Raw genomic sequence first — 21,245 nt, forward strand, 5'->3', positions numbered from 1 at the left:
CATGTCAGTGTGATTTCACACCACCATAACTCTCCCGGCAGTAAATCGCAAAAACAAAAGACCCTGAGCTGAATAATCAATATGCTAATGAATGCTTTATCAACAAATCTGCTTTGCCGCGGTGACGTTTTAAACGCACGCCTCTGTATCATTTAGACATCAGTCGCACAACAATGCAGAAAGTCAGTCAATGTTCAAATCCCAGTGTCCCTTGATGTTTTTAAGTGGATCAAATCGCTAACCTGTGCTCTCTTCTCTCTCTTTCTCCACATGTGCTGCCTCTGGTGCCTTTTCAACAGGTAATGTGATGTTTTATTTCTCTCTCTCCTTCCATCCCATCCCTATCTGTGTCATTCCGCAAGGTTCTGACCCACAAATAACATTGTCAACGACGTCAGTAAATAACAGTCATTTAATAGATAGAATCACTTGGTGGAAAATACATGTACTGTTATTCACCGTTATATATTCACATTTGCGAGATGCACTTATATTGTCGCCTGCTTCCGCGATTCAAGCGGAGAAAAAACGGGAAGAGCTGTACTTTTCCTTTATTTTTGTGTGACTGCGTCTGGGGTGGAATGAGGTTGAAACAACAAAAGAATGTGACTCAGTGACTCTGGAGTAGAATAAACTTGGCAACAGGAATTTCCAGTGTATTACTGAGGCATTATATTTCTCGAGAAGCTCATCTGAAGGCAAGAGGGGGGAAACAAAACAACAACCTCTCACTCGAGGATAGAGCTGTGGCTTTCAGTTGAAGAGCAGCTCTCTGGTGAGATCTGCCCGGTCTGTGCGGGGCTCAGCGAGGACCAATAACCTCATGTTAATCCCCCGAAGGCCCATCTGGTGTGTGTGTCTCTCTGAGTGTGTGTGTGTGTGTGTGTGTGCGACGATGCCACACTGCCCTCCTTCACAACTGTCCATATTTCAAATCCCTCGGCGGCCCTTTGCGCCAGCTTGCCCCTTCTGATCAACCCCAGTGTTGTTGTTTGAAGTGTCCCCACCTCCATCGCGGCCTCACTCCTCCACCTCTGACATTATAATCCGCCCATGTCATTGTCTTAAGCCTGAGCTGTTGAAAGCCGTCTGCCTGCTATTACACTTTTCTCTCTCTCTCTCTCACTCTGTGAACCCTCGTCATTATCATCTCCTCCACTCCTTCCTGCAGCCCTGTTACGCCATCCCTGCTCCGGACGCTCTGTTGTTATCCCCATCACACTGTGGCATGATGCTAAATAAGTAAAAGAAGATGTTGTAGATATAGATGTGTTATAGGGTAGGACATGATGCCACGTCACATGTGTGGTAGTGGCAGTTGATAGGTCACCGCCAAACAGCTGCCTTTCAGGCTGTCTGTGTTTCTGTCCGTCTGTCCACAGCGTGTGTGTGTTTGTGTGTGTTCCTGTGAATATATGTGCGTGTTTGTTCTGAGTTGTGGCTCCTTTGCCAGCTGTGCAGTGACTGACAGTGACTCTCCCTCTCTAGTTGTTCACGGGTTATTAAGAGGTTGGAGTTAATGCTGTTGATGCACACTCTGCCTGTGTTGCTAATATTTCCCTCATGTCTGTTCCCACCACATTTTCCTTTGTCGCGGTTTGATGTTCTCCTTGTTATTGCCTCATGAGAGCCCTCAGGAGACTGTTAATGCTCTGCAAATGTCATAATGTGACAGACCCTGTTATCCAAACCGACTGTCTGCTGTTAATGTCTAATGCAGTACTGAGACTGTCTGCATCTGCTGTGCTGGTGTTTATTTGAGCGTCTGAACAAATCATCTGGATCAGGGTTGTGTCCCTTCACTGAGTGCGATGCCTGTAGCCGGTTTCTACCTCGACTGAGTGTTCAGATGGAGGCCGGAGATTATGAACTGATTAATTTGCAAGTGAAGATTTCGGGGGGGCCAAAGGAGAGGCGATGGCAGTGAGCTAAGCATCTGGGATTATCCTGATTTAATGGTGGGAATAAAGCGGCCTGTGGTTCGCAATCCGCTTTCCATCCGCACAGATTTCCGTCACATTGACGTGTGATGTCACGCTGTGGGAACCCTGCAGTGTAGAGGGAGGGGTCGGGCCACCGGGCCACCGGGCCACCGGAAGACAGTGACCGCAGATTCAACTGCTGCCGTTCACTTGACTGGACTTTTTCTTGAATTTCCTCGAAACTCAGGGAACTTGAGTTCAAATAGAAGTAGTCAGTTACAACCAGGTGCTGGCTAAGAGTCAGTTTAACAGTTTAACACTCACAGGCAGAACTGTATTATCATTAGATCCAGACCGATATGGATTTTTGGGGCTGATGACAATACAGATATGAAGGTGTGAAATGTATACACACAAACACACACACACACACACACACACACACACACACACACACACACACACACACACACACACACACACATTATCTGCATGTAAAGCCTTTTAAAATCTGCTAACTTAACTATTTGATAACGTTTTCCTTTATCCAGTGTGAACGTTTTCTCAACGTGACAAGATAGTGTCGTCTACGTTTAACTGCAGTGAGCTCAGGGTCTATAAATCTCTCACTGTCATCAATCTAAACAGACAGTGGTCGTCCTGTGTGTTGTCTTGACTTTGAGCTCCAGGCCTGAAAGGTTGATTATACAACAGGAAGGTTCCCTGATAGATAGACTCTGACTCTGGATTGACGAGTGCTAATAAGTGAAACCTGATCTCATCCTCGACAGAGCTAACATTAAGACCTGCCTGTCTGTATCGGAATCAGAATCGATAACATTTAAACTATACCCAACCCTATATATGTGTGTTTGTGTCTGCATGATATGACCTCAATCTCATATTCCGATAGCGATCATTTCACATTAGCAAACATACTTCCACTCCTACCTTTGCTCGACCGGGTAAATCGGGGTACGTCTCTGCAGATGTTGAGCAGCACCAGCAGCTGTTCTCTCCTTCCATCTCCATGATTCTTTGCCGTGTGTTGTGCCGCGGGTGGAAAATGTTTTGCAGTGACTGAGTCTCACGCTTGTGTTGAGCATCCGTCTGCAGACTCGCTCTGCACTGTTTGACATGACTATTGTGTAGGTCGTAAAAGAGGTTATTGGTGTTTTGAGTCAGTGGCAAAATAAGCAATGTTCGGTTTTCTTATCCACGACAGATATTTTACACCCAAACACATGATTTGACAGAAGCACAGACGCACTTTGAGGCACAAGGTCCCTGTTTTGTTCTTCTCCTATTCACATGTTCTCGCTCTGTGTCACCTTCACTCTCCTGTGAATCATTTGTGACACAGCAAAAGAAACGATCGACAATAATATGAAACAAATGTTGTCTGTCTTTGGTTTAGCACCGGTTGCAGATGGTTTGTGTTTAATGCCTGCAAGGGTGTGTCTTTTACTTTGTGTCTAAGTGTATATGTGCATGTCTTTGTGTGGGTGTGCATGTTTTTCCTTTCTTTATACTCCTGCAGCACTCTGTGGTGTGCGACTGTAAGGGTGTCATGTGATTAGCAGCTCTCTGCAGCTGGCCCATGCATGCACACCCTCGGGCGAGAGAATTCAAAGCAATCGTTCCGTGCAGGAGTCCTTGAAATCCACACAATGTGTCCACTATTGAAAGATGTATGATTAACTGCTCTATATTCCACCCTATAGATAGTGATGAATACCCCGAGGCACAGTGAGGTATGTGCCTGTTCACTCTCTCACTCGATAAAGCAACAAACTCTCCCCATGTCACCTTGAGTGTCTCCGGAGAAGAGCGGTCCAGCTGTGACACCCAATTACTGCATGTCTGTGACACGATACACCTTTTTGTCTCTTACGCGGTGATCCCAGCATGCGTCTTGGAGACTTTTTCGGGGGGTAAGCTGCAGACAGGAACAACTGATTGGCGGGGGGGGGGGAAGAAGAGTTTTCCCAGGTGTCTCTCTTTCCCCAAAGAGGCAAGTGTTCTGTCGCCAGCGAGGAGTCTTCCAGGTGGTTTTATGGTTTTGACCTCAGCTGCTCCAACAGTTTGAAATTGTGTTTTTATGAAGCTGGCATAATTTCACTGCTGCTGAACCTGAGTTAAGGCGATACTTCACTTTGGATTCAGACTTTATTAGCGACCATTACTCCGCCACATGAATAAATTCTGCACTAATCCTCTCCAAAGGCTCCTCTCTTTTAACAAGCCTACATATCCTTACTTCAATGTGACGACTTTCAAAGAATCCCTCGTCCTTAATTAGTTCCCATATTGTTGGCAGCAACAATTGAGATATCCCTGCGTCTCCTCATCTCTCTTCTGAATCTGATAATAGTCTTATCACAACGGCTGCCCTCTCTCTCAGAGAATAGCTCTCTCTCTCACTTTGCAGCTCTCCTTCTCTTCAGATCCCTTTCCTCAAAAACTGATTTTCATCTTTTGGGAATTTGTACCTGCAGTGGGGGAGGGGAACTCTCTGCAGCGCGGCTGTCGTCGACCATGGTTGATTAGGAAGAGGGAAATTGCGTGTCATATTTAATGAAATGAAAATGTTATCACTGTCTGTGTGGGTGTGTGTGTAATCTGGAAGATATGGTTCAATCCCCTGTGGAATGACTTTGCTGTCTCAGCAGATGTGAAATATGTAATATATGACTTTAGATAACTGTACCTGAGAAGAATCCACTTAATAGAGATGATAAATCATTTCACTCAAATCAATTGATGAAAGCTGCTATTTTTGGAACTATTGTGCTGCAGGTTTATTGTTATCTGCAGTTTACATCTGTCTGTCACAGTGATAAAGTTATAATCCAATTTGGATTAGATTTGGTAAATTGTTCGGGGGTTGGGTCAGGACTTGTGATATTGATTTTTATATCAATCCATCAAGGGTCAAGGTCATAGAAGAAAGTTTGAGAATACAATTGTAATGGCCTTAAATTCAGTTACAGATTGTTGATAATAGAGGCTTCAACACATATATGCCCACAAAATCAATATGTTGTACTCAGCAGGCCTCACAATCCCACGTTACACTGGGATTATCATTGTGTTATAATTGCCTGCCTGCATTCCTCTTATATTTCTATATTATAAAAATAAATCAATACATTTCCACTGTGCTTTAAGATTAAATCTTTAAGGTTCAAGGTTATATATTTTATCAGCATTATTAAATGTGTTGCATTAGGATCAGATGTAGCGTCTGAGTGCATTTCTAGTTATCATGTGTATCAGGTTTTCGTTTTCACCACATTCTGCTGAAACAGAATATCGCTGCTTGTCTGGCATTTTCTTTTCTAACTAATGGTTAGTGTTTCCATCAATTCATTTTTTTCTGGAGTAATTGCTTTGTCTATAAAATGTCTGAAGAAAATATTTTAATCCTTTTTCCAGAGAACAATAACAAATCTGCACAGTTTCTAAAATCCTTTCGCCCTGAAACCAACTGGATTAATTAGTTGTTTATTGATATACAGAAGCTGCTGATTCATTCCCTGTAACTCATTAGCTAATTCACTCACACTTCAGTATTTATTTCAGCTTTGTCTCTCATGTAGGATTCACTTTCACATGACATATGGAATATCTCAAAACTTGTTGACCAAACCATTACTGATGCAGCACATGTTGAAAAGTGCCATTAGGATGCCTGGTGTTGCTGATAACTTATCACATTATTTGCTGTGTCATGCTATAAGCATTTCATTTAATGATCAATATTTGATTTTTTACAACATATTACTGTATTTTGACCAACAAAAAACAATTGTACATGACATGGTATCTATTTAAATGCATTTGGGGATTGGAGTTGGTGTAGAGGTGTTACCAGTAAGCATGCACCCACATTATAAAGTGAATGTTTATTTACATTATGTTATTTAATGTGGCCTGTAGCAGAGAATCTATCACAGTAAAGCACAAAACCTATAAGCAGAAGCTTCTAAACAGCAGCACACTGTATCCCTGTGGTTGTTCTCTGTGAATAATAAAAGAGGAGGGAGGTGTTTTGTGTGGCTGTTATAAAGAGCAGGACTTGATGTCGCTGTTGTCCTTGCTTTGTGGTCCTGCTGTCGTATCGCGGTGAGTGATGAAGCAGGAAGTGATGCTGCAGAGTGAGGTCTACATCAGGGGCTCGGCGAGGTTAAGAACCAATGAGGTCTAGTCAATGGGTATGGTCCGTGTGTGGGCTGGATGTGTGTGTGTGTGTGTGTTTGTGTGTGCGTGTTGTACGTCACATATGTCAGAAAAGGTGATAGAAAAAGAGTGATGTGCTTGCGGAGTGTGTGAGTGTGTGAGTGTGTGTGAGTGTGTGTGAGTGTGAGTGTGTGTGTGTGTGTGTGTGTGTGTGTGTGTGTGTGTGTGTGTGTGTGTGTGTGTGTGTGTGTGACTGTGTGTGTGTGTGTGTGTGTGTCATGATGAAAGATGATGGCAGGAAGGGGCCGAGTCGTGCACACTGTGGTTTACTGTGCAAGAATCAATGCATCGATGGAATGAGTGATTGTCATCTGGCCCTCTCCCTCCTGAGATGTAATTACCGAGGTTGGAGTAGCCATGTTTCTGCAGGTCGTAATTCCCAGTCTCGCTGCCCAGTGCGGGTGATGTCGACCGAGACCACTGGAGTGTATCCACTGTAGTGAAGCTGCAGTTTACATCCGACTTTCATGGATTTGAATTCAAATTAAAACCTGATCTATTTTCAGTTCTGTGTTCATGACTCACGTTCGGTTGCTGCTTGGTCAATAATTGATGTGTCTTTATCGTGCACTAATAATAATGCGCTCCAGCACATGCAGAGTGTTTCTCATTAACTGGGACTTGGTCATGTTGTCACTTACTGTTTAGCGCTTCTGTCACATTAGCTTTAAGCGGCTCAGGATGAAATGAATGAGTCTGCAAGCTGCATGCTTACAGTATAGTTTATCTTATTTCACTTGCAGAGGCTCAGTATATGCTCATCTTAACTCATGTGAACTCTTAATGCTCTGTTCACACCGTAAACCTACGAGCTGCTAATTCATATTATTGCACCATAGAGATCTGATGTAAATAAATGTCAGACAAATACATATAATTATATAAACATATGCACGTATTATCAAATAGGGTCTAAACTATAAACTGTATATAAAGATTACAAGTTTAGCCAATATATCTTGATCATCCCCTGGTGGCTGGCGGCAGTATAGTTCCTTAACCCTGCCACCTCTATGTGAGTGGATGGGACAAGGGACCAAACTAGTACACATCAAATCTTTTTCTTAACGATGGTTTCATTCATTTTATGTTGATCTTATAAAACTGAAGTTCCTTCAAGGGTTCCATTTTTACAAAAATGTATTTAAAGTCGTTACTTGATTCTATAAAAACATGGTTAATCATGATTGGCAGCTGAGACTGACTTGTGATTGGTCAAGTGTAAGGCTTCAACTCACATGTTGAACTTATCTTTATAAAAACCTGCTGAATTCATATGTGCAACAATACAGTGTAATCATCGAGCTACGTCACGTTCTGCGTTTCATCAGCAATGAACCTGTGACTCTTTTTGTATTCTGCAAACCTTTCTTTCTCACCAGTTCCTTGATTATCAACTTGAACAGAGCACCACCTACACTCCTTATAATCTGCTGTTCTTGGAGGAACAGTGAGTGAGCAGCATCAGCAGCACAGAGCCTCAGAGTCCTGAATAGAGATGATACTGTAGCTTGCTGGCTCCTGCATAAAGAATTACAGTAGAAGTCACACAAGCGTGCGCCAGCTGGTGTGTGTGATGAAGTCGCAGTTCGGATTTGCATTAAATTCAGTGATTCTTTCACGACATCTCGGTGTTGGAGGGATTTTGCAACATGTCTACGCGTCAATCATCTGTCACGCCGATACGACAGGTTCCCTGCCATTTGTTTGTTTTCTATTAGTGTACAGTGCCTCTCAGATCAGGATGTGTGTCTGCTCCCCTGTGACGAGCTGCATATGAATGAGTGAGCAGTCAAGCAGAAGCGATCCCCAGCTTGCACGCTGTATCCGGCAGCTCACTCACTCTCTCCTTATCCTGTGTACAGTGTGTGTATCACTCTGCCTCTCCGCTCGTGTGTGATCAGTATTCAGCTGCCGGAGGAGGAAGTCTCACAGGTTGTCTCTGAGCTCAGGGCGGTTAAAAAGATAACGTGAGTGGCTCACTTCCCCTGACTTAATATATGTGGACATTTTGACATTATCAGAACTTCCCTGCATATGTTATGTACATATAAGTTTCTGTGTGTGTGGTTGAGCACTACCATAACACACTCTGCTCCTTGTCTTATCCTATCGTTTACCAGTATCACAATGCTGACGAGTCAGCACAGGACACTGGAGGTCACACGTTTGAAAAATCTCTCTGAATAAATCCCAAAAGTTGAATTCTACATTCTGTGACCATATTGCAGCAGTGTAGAGACACTCATAAGGGAGCACAGACAGAAGCTTAGTCCCTGTGTAGATAATCGTGATATCAAACAGTGTTAAGAGATTTTCAATATGCAGAGTTTAGTGAGGACAACGTTGGTGGGTGAAGTTTACCCTCACTTCCTCTCTTGATTTCATCTGAACGTTTCTTTAAGAGAGTCCAGTCCTCGTCAGGAGAGCTCCTCCTGACTTTTGAGTTAACTCAGTCACTCTGACAAATCAGAGGACAATCTGATTGTGTTGCCGGGCTGATACTAAACCTACAGCCATCACATTTACATTTACATTACATTACTGCATATTTATTCATAGAGCGCTGTGATGATGGCGGCCTGAGTGGAATAATAGATGGGGCTAATGCATTTTACTTAGAGTTGGATGGAGGAGCAGAATCAATAGGAGCTGCAGCCCTTTCACTTTGTGGAGGGAACGTATCTGGATGCAAAGGCGACAGCGTTAGCACTGGGATCAAGTCGAGGAGCAGCGGGAATGAAAGATCGTTTTCTGCTTGTCTTTGATTGAATAATTGACACATATCCTCACACGCATACTGTACAAGCCCTGACCAGACGTTACATGAGTGATCCAGCTGGATGAGTGGAGGGCAGCAGCAGCAGGCGTGTGTGGGCTTATTGCTCAGACAGGCGTGAAGTTCTCTAAAGGCCCCTCCCTTCACTTCACAGTGGCTGTGTCATCTAGGGCTGATGTGGTCTAGGCCAAAAGGGAACAGGGGTCGTTTTCCAGGAGGAGACTGTAAAGCACATAACTCTATAGGATTCACAGGAGTTATATTGAGACACCAGAGAGGGGAACTGTTGGGCTGTTGAAAAAGTAGATTTTTTCTTCTTTTTTTTAAAAGCTGTCAGTTTTCCTGCTTGCTTCTGTAACTTAAGAAGTATGGAAATAAAAAGCAATAGAGCAGTACATTTATTTGAGTCTTTGAAATTCAGCTTATCAGCAACATGTATTTACCTTCTGTTTTGATCCACTCAGTGTTTCCTAGTTGTTGTTCTTGGGTCAGTAACATTTTACTTCCGTCATTTCCTCTCATTTGTCGTCTTCCCTGTATCCTGCTCTTTTTTTAGACTAGTCAGCAAATCAACTGTGTTTAAATGTCAGACTCTCACAGAGCGACCCCCCCCCCCCCCCCCCCCGGTCAGGATTTTACTCCTTCATTTGAAATTTTGCTCTTGGTTTGGGGATGTGTGTGCGTTTGTGTGTTTTTTCTTCCATTTAACAACCAGTAAAGCCACTCAGCCTTTTCCGCTGCTTCCCTGTCCATGCTCCCCCCTCCAGGCCATGTAAAATGGCTCTGGTGACCTCACCATGATAGAGGTCCTTCCGTGTCTTGAGGAACCCTCTGCCAGCCGTAAGGAGAACACATCAATTCAGGACTACACACGTCTGCACATACACTCATCACTCACCGGGCTGTAAGTCAGGGCCGTGGGGGCCAGGTTCGGACGAACAAGTGTGGAGGCCCAGAGCCGTGAGCGCCTTAAGCAATGAAGATAAATTGTTTTGTGGATGTAGGTATTTATTTTGCCGCTTTTATGGGACTGTGGGGACGGCTGCTCTCTGCTTGTGGTGTTAGTTAATCAGCCTCAGGATGGAAGTGGCGGTATACTTGTGCATTTGTGTATTTATGTGTTTATGAAATGCCATTACCTTGGCTGCACAAACACACTTAACCCCCCCCTCCCCAAGTCCCACAACGAGGAGCCTGGGTGCAGCCTATAGACTGTGTCACCATGCTGCAGTCGTTAATCTCGGCTCCCTCTGCAAACTGCAACTGTGTTTGTACAGTGTTTGTTCAGAGACTAATATGTGGAGTGAATGTGCCATTTTTTTGTTTTTTAGGATTAAGTTTTCCAACAGGAAATACAGTTCTTTGTTCTTTCTTTTATTATCCTGAATGGATTTTCACCAAACTCTGAAGGATGACTCCTTGTGAGTCTACAGATAATTAACGTTTCTATCTCATCTGTAAAAAGACGTGGTGCAGTCCACAATAAATATTTTCCAAGATATCTTCGCAAATTATACAGCTGGAGAGACAATTTGAAGCTTATATTGTTCAGGAAAATATTACCTATCGCATGACATGTGACTTAATGATAAATAATCAGAATATGCATAGTTCCAAAATGTATTTTTTGAGGTATCTCGGCATCCTTTAGGATTAAAGACATGACCCAAATATGTATATATCAAAACATTATTTATAACATATGGTACGATTATGACATCACCATGAGCTCATGATGTAGTATTGTATTAACTTTTGCAACCTTTAATATTAGAGACATGATCCTCACCTATCATTTGTCATATTGTATAAATTATGTCATAATGAAAAGCTATTATCAATAGAATAGCGTTCATATTTATTCATCGCCCCTACTCTAATTTTTCATTGTGGTGCCAACTCTGTGTCTAAACCCTTCAGCCTATCATATATATGCATTCAGCCTATTAAATATGCCTTTCAATGACCTTTCAATTCTTTAACAGACTCTGGTTCCAAAGGTACAATTTCATTCCGCCTCCCCCACGATCCCCCCCCCCCCACCCCCCTGTCAGTGCCCAGTGTCCCTCATACGTTCTCTTTTGTGTTGTAACTCTTCTCGACTTCTTTATCGTCCTCACATTAAATCGCTTCTAAATCAAATTCCGTCAGCACAGACTTTATTTGACAGTTTGTTTCAAACATGGTTACGTGGCTCAGCACCGGCGTCTGTTTCACAAAACGGCTTCACCCGCAGCGGTGACACAAGTTTATTTATTTATATTTTCCCCTGTACATTAAACGTCTCCCACCATCCAGGTGTTAGTAACTGGATTGGATGTGATTTCTGCCAGCCCACTCGAGCGCCCACTCACACATTAGGGAAATTAGTAGTGTCGTTGTAAAGTGGAATTGGGCACTCGTGTGATAGTGTGATCAAGGATGAGTTTGTTTATGCATGCGTATGTGAGAACAGCTCCGCTACTCAGCCTTATACTGAATGCTAATTGAGCTAAAGTGATTGATGTTGAAACAAATGTGTTTTCTCTGCATGAATTTTTCTTCCCATTTCCATCCTCCACCACACATTCCTCCATCAGATTTAACCCCATGGTTTTTCCACTTTTTATTCCTGTGAGTTATTCTTTAATCAGTGGAGCTATTTGTTGCGCTACCAGGTGTCCCTGAATGCTTCAGCTCCTTCACACAGAAATACCACTTTCCTCTCCTGTTTTTTTAATCTTTTAAGAACAATTTAAAGTCCCGACTCTGGTGAAAATCAAGTTTGTGAACATGTTAGAATGTCCCTGTGTGCCCTTTTATATGATTAAAGTCATATTTTTGGAGAGGGGCTATAGGGAAATGGTGTAGAGTCACATTCAAGACATTTTAAGGGGATTTTTTTTAATGGAAAAACCTTGAATATGACATTTTAAAACAGACCGAACAAAGACAAGTTTAAGGTGTATCCATATTAAGCTACTGGAGAGGGACTTGAGCAATTCCATTACCTTTCAGTTTTTATCCACTTTCAAAGCATTTCTCAGTGACCATTCTTCAAGTTAATTCCAGGAAAGGAAGTAAAAGTGAGCAGTTTTTCTTTTTTCAAGTACTCCTCTCTGGAAGAGAGGAAAAAAAAAACTGTTTGTTTCTTGAATTTCATGTATTTCTGTAGAAGCATCTGTGCACATAACCCTGTTGCCTTTGCTGTCTATGCTAATCTCTCTCTGAAGTAAACAAAATAACAAACATAAGAGCTCATAGATGCAAAGGAAATAAAAAGGGTAGACATAAATAAATTGCAGACGGAAAAGCTCAGAACTTCCATTCCTGTGCGATAGTGCATTTTACCACGTCTTGTGTAAGAAGAGTGATAAACACTGAAGTCTGGATTCATCAAGCGTTTGTGTTCAAAGTATCTGGGACTCCAGATGTTTTTCTCTCCCTGTCTCTCTCTGTCTGTGTTTCTCACCCTCTTCCTGCCTCTTTTATTTCCTCTTTTGTCCTCTTTCTATTACTCTCTTTCCTCAGCACTCCTCAAGTTTCCCTTAATATTCATGCCTTCTTTTGAGATCAGCTCCTGCTCTCCCTCAGTCTATCTCTCTCTTTATTCTTCCTCCTCCCTATTTTTGTTCCCGCGTAGAGGCAATCCCTTTGCTTATGTAAAAAAGAAAAATCTAAGATTAGTCTGCAGCTTGAATAATTGTGTGGCTCAGTTTTCCCTGCTCGTCGACACGTTGTGGAAACATGTATGAGGAATGACTTTGAAACGGGGAAAGGGAGACTAGCATGGGCTTGTCTCAGGCCTTTTGTCAGTGTGTCTTTTCACAGGGTGAAATCAATGCTAACGTCATCTGCCCTGTATGTCAAAGAGGCCTGATGGGGAATCTTGATGCTCCCACATCGGGAGAGGGAGGGGAAGCAGAAGTGGAGCAGAGGCTAAAATAGGCCGGCGCTCTGCCAGTATTCACCTTTTTGAATTTCTGTAAAATCTTGCCTTCGACAGATACCCCCTCACGTGGCCAAGACATTAAAACAGGCAACTACCCTGGGACCTAAACATGTAGTGCTCCAGAGAAACCAGGTTAACTCTGAGCTGTTAGGTTTGTAATGGTTAAAAAATCTATTGGATGGGGATGATTTAAGTGCAGTAACAGCTTGAGCTCGACCGATTTATCAGATGGAAGATAAAACCAGATGCTGACATATCGGTATTTGTTTGCTGTTATGAAAGCTTCAGGGAATGTCTTCCAATTTGGTTCAAACTTTAACTTGGTTTCAAAGATGAACTGATTAAATGTTGGTACTAGAGGGTCAAAGGTCAAGGTCAGAATGATATATATTGGATTGCCTGTAGGGAATTTCATCACATCTGCTACAAATCACTTGAATTGACCAATAGTTTGATTAGATTTTAGTGGTCAAAGGTCAAGGGTCATAGTTGGCCTCTTTATTGTGATATTGCAAGACTGCTTGAGGGAGACTCTTCAACTTTTGATCAGTTATCACTTGGACTCAAACATCACATGCTTATGTTTTAGTTGTCAGACGAAAGGTTACAGTGACCTTTAATATGAATCTGGGAAAAAAAAAAGTCGGAATACTGTATATACACAGAAACTGCACTGGTTGATGGAGGCAGACACCCACAATTGTAGTTTTCGATAATATAAGATGTCAGTCATTGATTCGTAGAGAAACTGGAACACTGGCTTGTTACCATTGGACAGAACAAAATTTCTGCCCTGGGCACCCCAGTGTGTTTTTCTGGCCCTGCTGGTTAGCTACAATTTGTTTTGCAACTGAAGTCAAAACTGTAAAAAATACAAGCATAACATAATCAATAAGCATCTCTTAGAATCATATTTCTAAAATCTAGATGCTTCTTTTATGCACTTGCAAAGGAAGAGATAAAAGTCTAGAGATTTAAAGCTACATTGAAAATATCAGTGTGCTGCAGTGGCCTCCAGGTTTAAACCACATATTGACCAGTTCTGGATCAGGCCTGAACTTTCACCTCTAATCAATGTCCGGTCCGTGAAAACCATTGATCTGGAACAGTGTGTTTGGGTGGTCTGCATCCGGCCCTGATGGCCATTGATCTGCATGAGACAGGACGGTTTCAGAAAGTCACCATGGAGGGTTGTGTGTGAGAATTAAATTGTGATGTGTGTGCTTTTACATTTACATGTTTGCTGCTTAAAAACCTGCAGCTTCCAGTTATTGTTGATCTCCCTCATGGCTGCTCATAGATTCCACTTGATCATTTCTGTCACATACATTCCCAGCACGGGACGAGGACATGACAGAGCACACATTTATCACACTCTTATTTACCATCTCTGATAAACTGTGTTGCTTTGGAGTCAGCTACCTGCAGCTTCCCTCAGCTGGAAGAGTAAATAATGCAGGTGGAGACGGAGACACCTGCCTCAAACCATATCCGTGCAGATTAGTAACAAACGCCCCCCCCCCCCCCCCCCCCCTCTACTCCATCACTTCAGCTCTTTTACTCACATTTCCAATCAGACTTGTACTTTGTATCCTCCTCTTTGTTTTCCCTCTTTGTCTGCGTGTCCTCAGACACACACACAGGCGTTCCCACACACACACACACACACACACACACACACACACACTTTGGTAATAACCAAAAGCCCCGGGGTGTGATCACAAAAGAGTGTGAGAGAGAGAGGACTGTAATATGAGTCTTTCTGGGACTTATCAGCGTTTTACAGGGACACTGCCACAGGAGTGAGGAAGAATTTGAATCCCCAGCACAGCGGATAGGGCTGCATGCACTTGGCAAACATCCGACTCAACAGTATCTGCTGACTAAAGAAGCTAGCCGCGGCGGAGGAGTGTGTCATTGAGCCGGCTACACTCGAGGCTTAAACCACTGAATGGCCATACATTGAGTTTTTGTCTTTTCTAAGTCATAACCACTGCCCGTCCGTGGTGAGTCATTCGTGCAGATGACAGATGGCAAGTTACAGGTCTCTGCTCGCGCCTTTTCTATATACACAAGTATTACCTGCCAAATGGAAATTACTTTTCAATTTTCTGTACATTGTACCACTCTACGAGCTCATCGGATAAACCAAAATAGAAGCAGGAGAGTGGAGATGAGATGAGAATAAGAAAAGGATGGGAGAGAATGGAAGAGGAGATTGAAAAATGGGCATGCTGGGAAAAATAAGAGAATAAAAGCAGGCGAGCATGGACGAGGCAAGAAAAAAACAGGAAGAGTAACAGAAACCAATAAAAATAGAGAGGATCAAGAGGTGAAACAATAATCTCGCGCAAAACAGCCAAGATGGACCCCTCGATTGGTTTAAACTTCTCTCTCCGTCTCTGCGGATCCTCTGTAATGGCCACGCTCAGACAAGCAAGGCGCTGCGCTGACTCTAACTCATTTTCTCTCGCTCCCATGACACATTTTAGGAGGTAGAATGGATTTAAACTCGGGCGGAGAAAGCTTTTCTGAGACACAGAACTACTTTACCACCGTGTTCCTGGTCTGCGGCGGCTGGAGAAAACTCGGGGGAGCGACGAGGCCTGGATGCGGTGGTAGCTCTCCTCGCACTGGCTTAACATAAAGATGAGGCTGGTTTTTAGTTGTGGTTCTCGTACGGAAATGTGTGTAATAATTTAAAGCACATTAAGAGAACTAAAGCCGTGTCATTTATGCAGGGACATTTGCCTTGACTGACGAGCTTTAATCCAAGGTCCTTGTTCTGTCATAGCTGCACATGCTTTCAGCAAGTGCAGCTGCTCTGTGCACACTTAGACTTTTCATATTCAATATTTATGCATCTTTTCTGCCACATTATGGCACTTTAAGATATTTACTTTCATCTATTTGGAGTGTTTCTATTTATTAGCGGCGGAACGCTTCTTTTTTTTCTGTTTGTGAGCGTCATAAACAACATCAGTGTCACTGGGAGACATCACCACGAGTGCAGCCCCCCCGAGGGAGTGAGGAGGTGTAAATAACACAGCATGAGGTTCCTAAGCTTCGGATTGAGCCAGTTTTGATAACCTCAAAATACTTTAGGGCATCAAGCCTGTAACTAATCTAAATATTTAATTGAATTAATCTGTTTTCTGAATTTAAATATGGGAAATTATCAAAAACCAGATAGATCGTATATATTTACCATTTTACAGTTTGTACTGGTCCTATAAGTAATTATAATAAATTGTATTTATGTTGCACTTTTCTTATCATACAAAAACAAAACAGGTATTTTTACATATTGCATTGAAAAAACAAAAGTGTACAGTTACATTCTTATGCAATAACAGTTTGCATGGGTGTTCAAAGAAAAAATAAGGAAGTTGTTGCAACAGCTTTCTGCTATTTTTAGACCACTATGTGTGAAACTTTCACTCAGAGTTTTCCATAATTTCTCGTTGAGTGTTGAAACACCTGCAGAAGAAGAAAGAGAAGTTGCACATGATTGCAACATGGTTTCCAACAGAGATCTCTCCATGTCAGAGGAGAGGGAGATTTATAATGGAATCTCCTCCCTCCCTTTCACGATCTGTTGTAAGAGGGACTTCTGCTCCCTTTCATTTCCTTTTCTCTTTCAAGCTTTTAGTCGTGTGGACTTCAGCATTGGACATGAATCGGGGTCGAGGACAAAAATGGCCCCCCAAACAGATTTAGCATTGTAGGCTAATATCCTTACATCAAGCAATCATCTTAATTTTATTTTTGTAATTAAAAACAGCAACATAGTTTTTCACAAATTCCTTTTTGTAACCTTGTTCTGCTCCCAGAATTTTATAAATGTCCTAAATTTAGACAGTGGAAGGCAAAGGATGTATAAAATATTGTTTTCATATTGTTCACGATATAACTATAGATGTTTTAACACTTATTATGGATTATATTCTTCACTTTGGTTATATTTCTAATATGCTTTAGTTTGTCATATTACAGTACAGGAGTTGAAATGCTCTGAGATATCTGTTACAGAAAATCCCGTGTCCTACAGTTTCCATCTTGAAACCACTCACCGGTCGTGAACTCTGCACCTTTTGGGTTTTTATCTCTTTCTTCACTTTGTTCCCCTCAAATGAAGCCGTCTAAACTCACCTGTTTACTCACCTTCAAAGTACCAACAGAACTATATCTCAACCTGACCACAGCACGTTACTGCGCTCAGGAAGCAGGCAGCACTTAAAAACGTGCTCCCCATAACCTCTGTCACCCCATCTCTCAATACCGCCCCAGCATCCTCTGAGTAATAGGTGTTTTCCGAGGGGTCCAGGAGGTTAAACAACAGTGTGGGTCTTAATGGGAGGGAGACACACTTATCGTGGACCTCCGAAGTTGTGTTGATGATGGACTACTGGTTCCCCTTTAGCCGATGTTCTTGCTGCTTATATTTCAGCCTTGGGATCGAATTGTTCTGCAGCTTAACTGGTTTTAGCTTCCTGCTGGTTATAAGCACCTGAAGATGTCTGGACACCAGTAGCACGATCGAGCAGCAGGGCCTGGCTCAACCGGCTCATCCATTAGAAAGGGATCGATGGCTTTGCACACAAATGTTTCTTCATATCAATAACTTGGCCTTTTTACTTGCAAGCCCCTCAGATAAGTGTCTGGGAGAGTTTCTGAACAGAAGATCACGTTTTTTCTCAGATACAGGATGTGATCAATCATTCCCCCCCCCCCCGCACCTCCGGGTTTATTTCAGATATTATTCTGCAGATGTAAGTGGTCAATAAAACCCTGCAGGCTTTACACAAGGCTTTAGAGCTTTAACATCAAACCAATCATACAATTTAATTTACTGCTCTAAAAATATATCTATATAATATCTGCGGCTTTGGTTAAAAGAAAGGCCACCGACATTTCTATTGTCGACGTTAGAAATCCATAGATTAAACAGAACCAATCAATTTCTCATGCTGGAGTGTAGGAAACATGATTAGATTGACGCTATTTTAAAACCTAAAACCTTTTCTCTCTATTGTCAATTCGACTTGCCTTTTTTATTCCCTCTTAATTCTGTCGGCAGCAGGGTCGGTTTGCTTCATCGATAATTGTGGAAGCCTTCGAGATTAATTCAACTTTCTCCTCATAAAAAAAATATTACAATATGCATAAAAAGTCACGACAGCCTGGGATGTATTTTGGTGAATATTATAGCGATTTGCTTGACTGCTCTGACTTCAGTGGGTTAGCTGGATATCTCATATTAGATCGATAAAGAAATATTGTTTTGAGAGATAAGGCCAAGGGAGAGCACTGATTAGTCCACAGTTTGTAGCAGTTGTCTGGTTAGTGATGTCAGCCTCATTCTTATCAAGTTCAAACAACACATGAACTATGTCTGAAGTTGTGCTGAGCCAAGTCGAGCAAGTCACGCTGGCACGATGCAACAACTTGTTCACATAGTTACACAGATAAATCAACGACGCAGGTAAACAAGCTGATATCAGATTATTTTATATAATTGTCAGTCAATATGTCACCAAGAAGTTTGTCCATCAGGGAGCATTACATTACATTACATGTCATTTAGCTGACGCTTTTGTCCAAAGCGACTTACATTTTTAGTACACTCAATATTTATGAGGGGCCATTTAGGGGTTCAGTATCTTGCCAAGGACACTTCGGCATGCAGATGGGGAAGAGTGGGGATTGAACCGGCAACCTTCTTTTTGGAGAACGCCCACTCCCTACCCCCTAGGCCACACCGCCACCGCACAGACAGCTTCAATCATCCTATTCACCATGGTGCTTGGTCACAGTTAAAAACTAGAGGGGAACTCAGTAGAGCTTATACGTCCAATAAGGCCCAACAAGCTGCATCAAATTGCATAAACATATCAGATCCCTGTGAAAACTCACAATGTGATAGTGAAAAATAAATTGCTCCCTGATCCGGATCCTCACCAAACTTTAATAGGTTCCTTCCTGACCTACACCTCCATCCGCCCACCAAGTTCCCAGATAAAAACATAACCTATTTGGTGGAGGTAGGAAATAATATCTAGAAAGTTGACACCATGGCAGAGGAGTGAATCATGTGTAGATTCTTTTTCAGTCTCCTCCTGGCAGATGTCAGGCAGCTTGCACCATATCAGCCTCATTTCTCGTCAGGTTGAAACATCAATTGGATTGTTTCGATGGGATTGTTGTGCCGAGCCAAGCTGAGCAAGTCTTGTTCGCAAGTGTTTCTTTCGGAAACAACTTGCTTGTGGTGTTATTTCTTTTTTAAATTATTTTTTAACCCCACAGCAAGATACCAGAATCGCTGATGATACAGAAACGGAGAATAGGAAGGTTTTCCACCAGAGAGCTAGGACAACTCGATTCTTCAACTTCCTGGTTGTTGGTTAATTGGACAAAGTTCTTTAAAAGTTACAAACTAATCTATAGCATCCGTATCTCTAATGTTTACGTCTTGACGTTGCGAAAACATCAGCGGATCGATAATTACCGAATATCAGTATTGACTTCAAATATCAACAGCACATCAATCAATGTGTTATATAGAGTCGGAGGTGTCAGTGTTAATGAGCACGACATGAGACCTATTTTAACCACATTGCATATTAAAATCACAGCCACGTACATGACAAGCTCATTAAACCATGTCAAATTTCCTCTTTAAGTTAAAACCTATGTAAGAGACGCAGATTGTTGTCGCTCCTTCACTCTGACCTTAATCTGTAATAACATGAAACACATTCAACTGAGTGATGATCTGTTTCTGCAGATGTCTCTGCATTCTGATTTAAAATTCTTAAGACGTCCATTGATGTGATAATATTGTCGTGATCCGCTCAAAAGCTTCTGCTCCCGCTGTTTTTCACTGGAGATGATATTTTGGGTGATTCTTAGATGCGTGTGGAGGCAGAGGGATGCTCAGGCTCCTGCGTGTGAATGTGGCGGAGGATGAGTGGGGGGTATATTGTCTGAGTATTGAAATTGGCTCTTTTCTGAGTTTGGGATTTCATTAAAGTGAGAGAATTGGGCTGTCAAGACCGTTCTGCCAAGGTGACTGATGTCCCGCTGCTTCCTCAAAGCCAGAGAGAGGGAATAACTTTCCTCATCCTGCATTTATGGCTCGACTAAAATGCATCACACATTTTAAATTACTGGCGTCCGATAAAGATAATACATTAAAAATAACTCATAGAGGTTATTCTGCTTATCTGTACACGTGGTGTCTGCAGGCCTTGTTATTAAATTACAATTTAGGAAGTCTGTTGGGCTCTATTCCCTCTAATGTGCGGCAGAGCTCGGCTGTTTCATCCATTTTATTAAATGCTTCTTTCATGATTTATGATTTAGAGGGGCCTGGAGAGTTGGGCATTCGCTGGTTGTTGTTTCTGTTCAGATAAAGAAGCAGCAGTCATTTTGTGTTTGGAATATAATAAATACCAGCATTAGTTTTGTCTTAGTCCTGCGTTGTACCAATCAAATTAAGCAAAGGCACAAACTTGTGGCGTGCAAATCGAGTCGGAACTGTAATAAATATATTGGATTCATTGCTGTTTTCTCTGTAGATGACATTTTCAGAGGGAAACGAATTCACCACTGACAATGTTCGGTATCCACATAATTCTTTCTTTCAGCTCTGAGGTTTCACTGATTTAAGATGAAAGCGTTTGCCAGGTTGATCCACTCCTGACATCGTGGAGTTCAAAGGCTTGACTCGGAGTGTGTGCATTCAAATGTGAAAATGAAGGTGTTTCAAAGCTTCCCCACTGAGTAGGAAGAGGTCCGGGGAGTTTGAAAAGTGGTCTGAAGCTCTGACACTGTGAGAAGCTATTAGTCCATGTGTCTCTTCACATGAGTATTTACACATATGACTCAATCATTACTGCTTTACTTTAAGTGTTATCATGATACTAGAATTATCCCTTCGATATATTTTTCTGCTTAAACATCTCTATACCAATACTGAAATGATAACATCCTTATTTGTCCTTCTTTCAATTGATTTAAACAAAAGGTGTTAATTCAAGTACCATACCTTAAATTGTTATTAAAGGGTTATTTGCTTTTAATAGCTATTTATTTGTTTACTATAATTCCAGATGTGTTTGAGGAGCTCAAACTATAAATATTTGACATTTCAGCTTGAAAAATTAACAAACAATAATTTATTTATTATTAAATTGTTCCTGAAGTCCAATATTCTACTTGAGTTCATTAATCTCTAATGACTAAAGGATATTTTGAGCCTCTTGTTTATCTTCTCACTATCAATCCATTTTCTGACTGTTTATTGTGTATTTATATAGTTTATTGTCACAACTTTGCAGAGCTTGCAATGATGTTTTTCCTGAAGTCG

At 41.9% G+C, this 21,245-nt stretch overlaps 1 protein-coding gene across 5 annotated transcripts in view; it reads left to right on the plus strand.

The window, feature by feature from the left end:
- The window catches only part of LOC128450137 (mannosyl-oligosaccharide 1,2-alpha-mannosidase IC), a 167,239-nt gene that overhangs the window by 45,284 nt on the left and 100,710 nt on the right, over positions 1-21,245 (plus strand). Inside the window, exon 1 of one of the 5 annotated variants that reach the window (XM_053433631.1) lies at positions 8,098-8,134. The exons of the other annotated variants lie outside the window; for them this stretch is intronic. The gene's annotated coding sequence lies outside the window, so the exon portion shown is untranslated. Of the gene's footprint in view, positions 1-8,097; positions 8,135-21,245 lie in introns of those variants that run through there. 5 annotated transcript variants of the gene reach the window in all.

Source organism: Pleuronectes platessa, chromosome 10 (genome assembly GCF_947347685.1).
Source record: "Pleuronectes platessa chromosome 10, fPlePla1.1, whole genome shotgun sequence".
Lineage (NCBI taxonomy): Eukaryota > Metazoa > Chordata > Actinopteri > Pleuronectiformes > Pleuronectidae > Pleuronectes > Pleuronectes platessa.